The 11,168-nt window shown below is 33.8% G+C and overlaps 1 long non-coding RNA gene across 1 annotated transcript; it reads left to right on the forward strand.

Moving 5' to 3' along the window:
* Positions 1-1,219: 1,219 nt before the first annotated feature.
* LOC101248765 (uncharacterized) lies at positions 1,220-7,426 on the forward strand. The gene is made up of 5 exons (XR_740986.4): positions 1,220-1,555; positions 1,647-1,748; positions 3,870-5,740; positions 5,988-6,253; positions 7,229-7,426. It is a non-coding gene; the product is annotated as an uncharacterized lncRNA (long non-coding RNA).
* The last annotated feature ends 3,742 nt before the right edge of the window (positions 7,427-11,168 follow it).

Genomic DNA, 11,168 nt, shown 5'->3' on the forward strand with positions numbered 1-11,168 from the left:
TAATCAGATAAATCCTGTTAATCAATTTCTTTTCTCTTATAAATTAATTCAGAATGTTAGTTAAATAACAGAATTTTTTTTGGCGTAGTGGAATATATTTGAAATTCGCGTACAACAGTAATAACAATCTGATTTCCAAAAAGTCGTTATTTTTTCACAAAAGACACATCTTTCCAAAAATTTGTAAATTTTTTCAAAAGACACAACCTTCTGGAAAAAATGCGTCTGAACAAATTTGTCTGAACAGACACAATTCTTGCTGAAAATTGCTATAAAAAGGAAGTCATTTTTCGTTTTTCAAATACAAAAAATTGTTTCTTCTCTACCTACATTTTCTCTCATAAACAAAGTGTTGATCAACTCAGTCCTTGTGTTGCTTGTTATTGTTCTTACGTTCCCATATGTTATTGAAGTTCGAAGTACCGCTACTTCTTTAACAGGTTAATCCGTTTTATCTTGTGGGAAACTAATCTGCAACCTAGGGTACATGAGGGAATTTAATTTCTTAAGGAGACACAACACTTTCTATGGACATGGAATAAAAAGTTTTTTTTATCTATTTCTTGTTGTTTTTGTTTCCGTATTTTTGACTAACTTTAATGCATATATTAACACATCCTCCTCTAGAGAATGAAGATGGAGCATAATTTTGGCATGCAAGCGAGATAATTTTTGGAAGCATGCCGAAATTAGCAAAGGATAAGGATATAATTGAAGCCAAGATTTTATACTCGACATGAGTCAACCTTTTTCCAAATCAAAATATTCTTTTCTTTCATTTTCATCATTAGATCCTAGAAGATTATATCAAACTCTCGTCCCCTCTTCATAGACTGAAATCTTTGCCTCAGGCCTAAATTCTTATTCTTACACTACACCATTTTAGGCCTATGGCCACACTAAATCTGAGTAACGCTTGAAAAGTGTAGCCTTAAAAATTTTTGGGAACACTTTTAAAATGTAGCCTAAATTTTTATCTTCTGGAAACAATAATATTGGCAACACTTGTAAAGTGTATAGGTTACACTTTTTAAGTGTTGTCATAGTATGAAATTAATGGCAACAATTATTTATATATATGGACACACTTTTAAAGGGTCCTATGTTTATAATGGTAAATACAAACACTTTAGAAGTGTGGCCTAAAATAAATTTCACCAAAATATTATATTCCCTCCAACATTTCTAGTATCCCTCCCATTTTTTTGGACAAAAAAATAATTGTTAAAATATTAGGAAAAACAAATTGGGGCTTAGAGAGGAAGCTGAGCTGAAAAATCCACACGATTTCTACGCTCAAGAACATACGCCTCAAAATGTAGAAATCCACACGATTTCTTTTCTCAAGAACTTCAAATTGACTGAATAAGCCGAAATCCGAAGAGAGGAAGCTGAAAATTGGAGGAGATGAAGAGAGGAAGCGAAGACTGAATCAGAGTTGAAAATTGGAGGAGCTGAACTGATTCTACTCTCCAAAATCGGAGGAGCTGAAAATCAGAGGAGCTGAGCAGAGCAGATGTTGACCAACTGATTCTATGCTCCAAGCTTTGTTAGTGTAAGACAGATTCCTTGTTGAAGATCGAAGAGCTGAAGAAAGTTATTTTTGTCACATATTTTTTGTTGATGAGTTGCTCTTTTCATCACAGATTCTTTGTTAACAAGCTGTTCCGTCGGATTTCACAAATGAACAAAATGTTTCACACATGAACACGCCTCACGTCTTGGGTTGTTGCAACAGTGTTTGTAAGGTATGAAATTTTATCTCTAAGAGTCTTAATTATAGCTTTTAGGTTTTGATATTCTTGTGTATCTTTGAATGTCTAAATTTTAATTTACGGTTTTGATATTGTTGTGTTGTTGATACGAATTAACCTACCTCCTAAGGTTAGTCAACTCAACCTATACAATGAGTTTGTAATCAAAGACTAAGCACCTAGAGAGGTTACATAAATGAGGGAGATTCTCCCTTTACATGAAAAAATTTAAAGAAGCTAAACCTATTCAAACAACTATACCTAAGTTAGACATAGTCGATTTGAACAATATATAAATTATATGACTTTTTTAGTCTTTCTGTAGCATAGGAATGATATAGGCATCTGAAATGCTCTGTTGTTTCATACTTTATAAACTTGTTGGTAGGATGTTGATTTTAGTATATATCCTCAAAATGTAAGTTGTACTTCTACATTCCAAGTCTGCATAATATGGTCATTTTGAATGCATGACTGTGCTACATGTGTGTTACTTTGTTTACCAATTCTCTGCTGGAATGCATATGACAACAATCTATGTTCCGAGTTTATCAACAACTTGAATATCCCTGCTAACCAGACTGCAACTACCTGTTGCCTGCAATCACATATCTGCATATTGTTGCACAGGATTATGATTGTCTTTATTGATTGCTGAATGTACGTTCCCTCATTCGCTTAGCTGCATAGAGTGATAAGATGACTGATAAAGTGTCAAAGATAGACTTTCCACTTTTTAAATTCCTTCATTATCTATAACACATAAAACTAGTTTTATATCAGATTAGATGATTGAAAAGTGTCAAAGATATATTTTCCACGACATATGAAAGAAAGTAGTCAATATATTGAATGAAGGGAGGGAGCCTTAATTAGATAAGGTTGTTGGAGAAAAAAACTTTCGAATGTTACAACAATTTCAATCAAAATTAGAATATATTTTAGATCTTTTTCCCTATTTTAAAATATGCAAATTCTCTAAAAAGTTTTACTTATCGTAATTGGTTTCGTAAAATCAAGGGGAGAAAAACAAAGTACCTAAATTGATTTTCAGAAATTAGAAATCACGTGCACCGCACATGGTAGTGTTATAAATAGAATACACAACATTATAGTTATCATCAAATTCGATATCTATATCAGTTATGGACTGAAGTTCCACTCTCCTCCTTTTTCTTATAATTTTCATTCTACTATTACTACATGCCAATGCTAATAATATTAGCACTGATGAAGCTGCTCTTCTTGAACTTAAATCACACATTTCTAGCAATATCATAGCAACAAACTGATCATCTTCCGTCCCGGTTTGCATCTGGATTTGAATCACATGCAGCTCAAGTCACAATCGAGTCAATGCTTTAAACATTTCTAGCATGAAACTTTATGGTACCATTCCTCCGCACATTGGAAACGTCTCATTTATTTCTTCCCTTGACATCAGTAACAACACTTTTCATGGAGATTTGCCACAAGAATTGGCTCGTTTGCAGAGGTTGAAATTAATTAATGTCACAAGCAATAACTTCACCGGAACCATTGCATCATTTTTAAGTTTGTTACCAAACCTACGCTTTGTGCAACTATCAAGCAACCAATTTTCTGGGAAAATTCCATCCTCCCTTTCAAATATAACAAAGCTGCAAATGTTATTCTTGGAGAGAAATTTTCTTGAAGGAGAGATCCCTAGAGAAATCACTGATCTTCGTTACTTGACTATCCTAAACCTGCAAATTAATCAACTTAGTGGCTCTATACCACCATCCATTTTTAACATTACTACAATGCATGTGATTGATCTTACGGAGAACAATCTTATTGGAAATCTTCCTATAACTATATGTGATCATCTTCCAGACTTGAAAGGAATTTACCTCAGTAAAAACTCCCTAGATGGAGTTATTCCACCAAACCTTGAGAAATGGAGAAAGCTTCAAAAATTGGAATTGGGTGACAATGAGTTTATTGGAACTTTACCAAGAGAGCTAGCTAACTTAACAGCTCTTACATATTTATATATTTCAGATCTGCATTTGGAAGGTAGTATGAAATTTTCTTCTTTTTCTCTTTTCCAGCAAACTTGGTACTCATGATATATTTCCTGAAAATTGGCAGGTGAGATACCAAAGGAGTTCGGTAATCTTCAGAAACTTCACGAGTTAGATTTCGCACAGAATGAGCTAACTGGCTCTGTTCCTCACAACATTTTCAACTTGTCATCACTGTAGAATATAGCTTTTGGAGAAAATAATCTTTCAGGTACTCTACCTTCAGATTTAGGTCGTGGAATGCCCAACCTAGAAATATTTTATTGTGGAGGAAATAATCTGAGTAGTTTTATCTCTACTTCAATCTCAAATTCATCAAAACTCAGACAACTTGACCTCTCATGAAACAGTTTCACAGGTATAATTCCTTAATCACTTGGTAACTTAGAATACCTTGAGTTACTTCACTTGCTGTCGAATAATGTTGTCAGCGATTCAACTTTGAGCTTCCTTGCATCATTGAAAAACTGTATGAATCTAAGAGCACTAATGTTAGTAGGTAATCCGTTGGATGGTGTATTGCCTGCATCTATTGGTAATTTCTCAAACTCCTTGCAAATGTTTGAAGCATCTAAATGTAAGCTGAAGGGTGTCATTCCTCGAGAAATTGGTAATCTTACTGGATTGACAAGGATTGGTATGTTTAACAATGAGTTAACTAGACATATTCCAAATACTGTACATGGCATGTCGATCCTTCAAAAACATTACTTATTGAACAACAAAATGTTTGTATTTGAGTAGTGTTTTTCTTTATTTATTGTAGTCTATTTGAATATTTTTTTACTAAACCTGATTTTAGGAGCTTGTATGTTTTCTATATTAAGCAATATTTTATCACGTAAAATGCCTATGTATTTCTACTAGTTCTTGCATCATGTTGTTGCTAAATAAATTAAAGATAGAACATAAAGAATTAGAAGACTAGCTACATGAACCAGCAGCTACAGTTCCTACTGCTCCAGTTTATGTTCCTGCAAGGAAGCAAGCTGCTCAGGCCACTCCTTATAAGTGTACCCTCTTAGCTAAACTTTGTTATCTAGCTCACTTGATTTTATCTTAGCTGAAGAAGATGAACTTGCTGAATGAACTTGCTTTTTGATGAAGTGTATGTACCCTATTAGCTAAACTTTGTTATCTAGCTCACTTGAATTTATCTATTATCAATACTCATTTCTTCATGTTATTGCTTTTCACTGTTCTACATGACTTTTTAAAAAAGAGATGATCTAAATTGACTCTTCTTGTAATAACTATGCACTTTCTAGTAATAACATGCATTTTGTTTTCTTGATTTTCTTTTGAAGGATGGGCCTTTGCCTCTATGTTTATCAGTCAAATCATCATCTAGGTATTCTTCTAGTGTATCGCAGAAGGACAGTTAGTTTGTTAGTCTTGGCAGTGATTTACTCCCCATTTAAGAGTTTATTAGCTTTATAGAAGTAGTTTTTTACAAAAAAAAAAACTTAAATAAGATTCTACTGGATACACCATGACAATGGGGCCTTTCCAAAGTGTAATTAGCATGTAAAAGTATTTTGAACAGTGGTGTGAACAGGCACAATACTTCAGAAGTTAATGTCTTCCATTAGGTTTTTTGAGCTGGATATTGTGCCAGCTATAAATTGTTGGTGTGTTGATTTGCCTAAGACCATGATGAAAGCAAAAATGATCTCCGCATCATAACAAAGCAAGTAGCATTGTGTATTTTACTATGTGGATATGGTGTGTGTTATCTCTTTAAATCAAACGCCTGGTTCACCTTCACATTTCTAGTTGCGATGTTGTAGGAACATAAAGTTGGATTGATTTTTCAAGATATACCAGGGTGTGTTGGATCTAACCTGCTTCACCTATTGATGCAAGTAGTGTACAAGCTATAGAGGCACAAATCTTCACTATTCTTCGGGGTCAGCTCAAGATTCTGTTCTTCAAAAGGTATTTTGTATTTCAAATTCTTTGTTAATAGTGTCAATATTGTTTTTCTTCTAGTTAGGTTGGTGTTCTTGGTAATGAAATTCAAAACTTATTTTTACTTGTCTAAGTTTAGACCACCAATTTATAACTGTTAAGAATGTTTTTGTTTTTGGTTTAAGCACTCGAATCGTTAGTTGAATAACTGTTCTTTTAGTATTGTGCAATTGAGGAGACTGTGGCTAACACATTATGTTTTACCACCCGCTAGCGGATCAGAAAGATTTGTATGGAATGTCCTACTCCTGCCTGAGCTTTCCGATCAACCAATCCCCTATTTCAGGGACATCTGTGTTAGGTAGTCCCAGGGATCACTGATTAGTCGAATGAGCCCATCTCTCCTCCAGTATATCACTGGTAGTCCTGCACTTCCTTCCCAAGGTCCGGTGCAGGGGACATGTCCGAAAGTCCTCTGAAAAAAGAGGACGACGGGGGAGAGGCTGATGCGGCGGAGTCATTTTCCTCGGATAAGTTGAGGTACTTTTGCCAATTCAATGGTGTTCAATTAAAAAATGATGACTCTATTTTCTACCTTTAGCTTCTGAATCCAGCTCATTGTAAAGGCTATTGTAGTTGGTCTTTTAATGGTCTGTATGCACCTTTATGAAGCTATTGCTATTTTATTAATATCGGTGTCTGCTAGCTAGGTGGTTGTGGCTGTTAGTATTAATGTGGTGCATCATGTGATTAAAATGTCTGCATGCTAGACAATTATATTGTTATTAGTATAGAGTTTAATGGTTTGCTAACCTTTACCTTTGTAGGGTAGAGAAACTATATTGAGCTTGATCATTAATTGAAGATCTTGTGGGTAGATTTATTATGTTTGATAGATCCTTAATGGTTACTTGTTTAAACTACAGACAAGGCATATAAAATTGGAGAGGAAAATCTGCAGGGGATTTTCTTGCAGCCTGGTCCTCTATTTTTTGTTCACAGTCTGTTAAATTTTTACCTTGTTCAAGATTTTGTTTGTGTCTTTTTATAGCATTCCTTCTCTTCTTACTAAACCTTTCTCTTGTCTGTATTTTTTGTTTGTGTCTTTTTTGTTTACTATCTGATGATGAACCTTGCCCTAGAGATGCAATCTGATGATGTTTGTGTCTTTTTTGTATGCACTAGAGATGCATTCTGATGATGAACGTTGCCCTATGCTGCAGTTCATTGAAAATATAATGTTCATGTTGTTATGTATTGATTTTTGTGGTCATTCTAAACTATGTTATGAACCCTGTTTCCAGTGATCATCTCTAGTTTGTTTGAACTACTTTTAAAGTTTAATTTTTTAGAGCCAACAATAGAAGACTACGCAAATGGTGTTGTCCTTATAATGTGTAATTTTTACACTGAAATTTTATTTAGATTTGGATTGGTTTTCTTACAGTGAATTCTCTCTGATTATGCACTTCCACAATTAATTCACAAACTTATAATTTTATTTTAAATGTGCAGGAAAATGCAGGTAATTGAATTTGAATTTGGCCAGAAGTTAACTCGGTCTATTGTGGCAAAAGATGAAGAAATTTTTGTATTGTTGTCATATACGTTTGAATGACTGTTTCGGGTTTTTGGAACTTGTTGATATTAGAGATCTTTAAGTTATCACTTTCTAAGTTTTGTTTGTACATTAAATACTTCTTGAAGTTTATTTGAAATATATAGCTTCAATTTAATGATTAATTAGTTCATTTTGTGTTTTAGGTCACTTGTATGTATGTAAATATATTATATATATTTTTGCTACATGTAGGCTTATAAATGTTGAAGTTAAACTTTTCAAGTGTTGCTCTAGGTAAATTAAAAGTTACACTTTGAAAGTGTTGCAATAGATGAGATATAAAGTTACACTTTATAACTATTTCAATACATGACCACTTAAAGGCAACACTTTTTAAGTGTGACCAATAAATCTGAAAAGGCAACACTTTTAAGTGTAGTCTAACAAAAAATAGGTGTTGCTAATGCACGTCTTCAAAGCGTGCCCTTATACCTATTTGGCTACGCTTTATAAGTGTAGCCAAACATGACAACATTTAAAAAGTGTTGCCTAATGTCAAAGGTTATGCTTCTTTTGGGCAGCCCCTAAAAAGTGTTGCTGAATGTCCAAAAGTGTAGCCTTTTATCAAAGGCCACACTTTTTGCTAGTTTAGGCTACACTTACGTGGTGTTGTTGTAGGACGAAAATGGTGTAGTGTTACAAAATCAAGCATATTATTCTTTTATCTTATATTTTATTGTACTTGCATTTACTTCATGTATTCCCCTACCCTCCCAATTTATATATTTTTAAGTTTTGTTTCTTCTTTAGAGGTTTCCTAGCATTGAAGGCTGTTTTGACTATGAATCTGCATTATGGATAGAATTATAATGGCGAACAAATTGAATGCATTAAACAATGGCGTGGGATACGTGCAAGAAAAAAATGATGATTCTAAGAAGAATGTGGTGGGTAAACAATTTTGTCAATCTGGAAACAACCTTTAACCTTCTTCATACAACTACTAAAATTTCAAGCTCAAATCATAGTATTTGTCTAACCTTATCTCCCCCCTCAGCTTCTACCTATACAACATCTCCACGAATGCCATTTGTATGAACTATAAATTCAAATAAAGTTCAAATCGCTGTTATGCCAAATATTCATTCTCCCACAATTAAATTTCCTTACAATGAATAAAGCACAAAAAATTATATGATCGTCCATATTATATTAAAAAAGCACAACAAATTATCCGCTCTTCCATATCCTAGATGAGAAGGATATTCAACAAATTTATCATGAAGATATTGGAAAAGAGCTCCATAATATGAGAGAATTATTTGATGAAGAGTTGTTCTCAAGAATTTATCAGAGTTTGATGTATGGGAGTTTATGTATGCATCCAAATGTTGAACTTATGCCAGGACACATAGTTCCTAAGATCAATTCTTTCATTGGGAAAGGATATCCCATTGCTCACTTAAATAACTATTGCAGCATATTGGTTGGTAATGGACATGTTGAAGACATACGAATGAGATTATTCATTCAAAGTTTATCAGGATTAGCACATGCTTGGTACAATGAGCAAGACTTTATCATATGGCATACATTGGAAGATATGGTCACGACTTTGTAAAGCTTTATGACTTCAAAATTGATATAATCTGCATATAACTTATTTTCTTAAAGTGAAGTAAATATTGCATGAATCTTTTAAAGAATATGGCATATGATGGAGGTTAGAAGTTTATAAGAATCATCCTTCATTGTCTGAAGAGGAGTTGATCTCAATCTTATCCATGTTCAAGAAGGGCTATATTATGAAAAGTTGCTTAGAGCTTCTGCACACACCTTCTATAATTTTATTAAGGTTGGCAAAGAGATTGAAAATTGTATTCAAGGAGAAAGAACTGTAAGCAACTCAACAACACAAGTTGTCAACCAACCCTTCCAACCAAAGGTATAAGTAAATTTGCAAAGCAAAATGAGAAAAAACGACTCTAATTTCATGGCCATGCAACAATCGCAGTACCGTCCAAATGATGATTTTTTGCAATATCATACTTTTTCCAACTATTGCATCGTGCATCTCCAACATCCATGCAAACAAAAGTTGCACGATGATCAATCTAGCCCACAACTTGAGAAGAACCTGAAATCTTTCTCCTTCGCTCCTTTGGATGAGAGATGTGCAAATATATTCGAGAGGTTGAGAGCAAATGAGCTTCTACAATCAAGAGATGGGTTCATTCATCAGTATATGCCTAAACACTATGATCTATCCAAGTATTGTGCTTAACACTCAAAACATTCAAGGACATGACAATGAAGATTGTCATGCACTAAATTTCAAGATTGAATGCATGATTATAGTGGAAAGATAAAAATAAAACTATAGCCTAACCAGCAACGGCAGTATCACAAACACAAGCACATTGTTGTTAAGGGTGATCCATTGAAATTGACACCAAAGCATTTGAAGAGAAAGCGTGTGAAGAGTCAAGAAGAATAAAAAAGACATTATATTTATAACTTCTCCTTTTTAAGAAATATCTACCCTTTTGCAATCCTTTTTAACCGTTTGTAATGAACTACGTGTGACATGATTCTTGTTGAAAGCAGGATACATTGGAACTTAGTTTAGGTTCGGTCTCAATATAATAAAGTTTCTTCTATCTATGAGCAAAGACTGGTAGGACAATTTGAACATGACTTATAGAGGTTTGAAAAAGGGCAGAAGTTGAGGTCCCAAGCCATATTAACCATCAAATTTCATCAATGCCGTCACAACAAGAAATGTAGATTCAAAGCCAAATCTTTGTGGTTCAATGCAAGGCAACCATTTTATTTTATACTAACAAATTTTATTGAGTAATGTAGAGGTTTATATTTAGTTATTATTGGACGATATCCCCACAAAGCTCAACATCAAGTCAAATTGGAAAGATTCACATGGTGCAACATCAACAAGAATAAAATTTTAATTTCATAATTTTTCATTGAGGGCTGAATTTACAAGCAACAAACTTTGATTGGAGTTGAAGCTCTTATGGTATGGGCAGCATATGCACTATTGCAAAGTATTGCACTAGACACCACCTTTTAAATAATCAATATTACAAAGGCACTAAAACACGCTCTTCATACTAGGTTATGATTACCGTAAAGAAATCGAACCAAGCTTATTGGATTACACAAAAATTCATATTTGTAAGTTCACATCATAGATTGGGTTAGTCCACCGTAAAATAAGATATATTGTGTTCTTCCACACTCAAATAGAATACGTTGGGTTCTTCCACCCTCAAATAGGATACATCAAGTTCATCCACGATTTAATAGGCTATATCAGGTTCTTCCACCTTCAAATAGGATACATCGGGTCCTTCAACCCTATATAAATATCATACATATTGGAATATTTCACCCTCAAATAAGATATATTAGGTTCTTCCACACTCTAATTGGATATATTGAGTCTTCAACCCTCTCATATGAGGGTTCTTCGACCCAGTAATAGGATACATCGGGTTCTGCCACCCTTTAATAGGATATGTTGGCTTTTTTCGCCCTCAAATAGGATATATCGGATTCTTCCATTCTCTAATAGGATACGGGTTCATCCACCTAAATGAGACATCATGTTTTTCCATCCTCTAATAGGGTACATTGGGTCATTCCACCCCAAAATAGGATTCTTTGGGTTCCTTCACTCTAAAATATTAGAAATCGGGTTCATCCACCCTCAAAATAGGACAGATTGGGTTAGTTTTCCCTCAAATAAGATATTTTAATCTCATTTGTCTCTAAAGTGACATAATTCAATGCTTTAATTATTTATTCATTTTTAAAATATACTTACGAACTTCATGCTATATTTTGAATTCCTTGAAAACCTTATTTTTCTCT

The sequence above is a fragment of the Solanum lycopersicum genome, chromosome 4 (assembly GCF_036512215.1).
Source record: "Solanum lycopersicum chromosome 4, SLM_r2.1".
NCBI classification, from domain to species: domain Eukaryota; kingdom Viridiplantae; phylum Streptophyta; class Magnoliopsida; order Solanales; family Solanaceae; genus Solanum; species Solanum lycopersicum.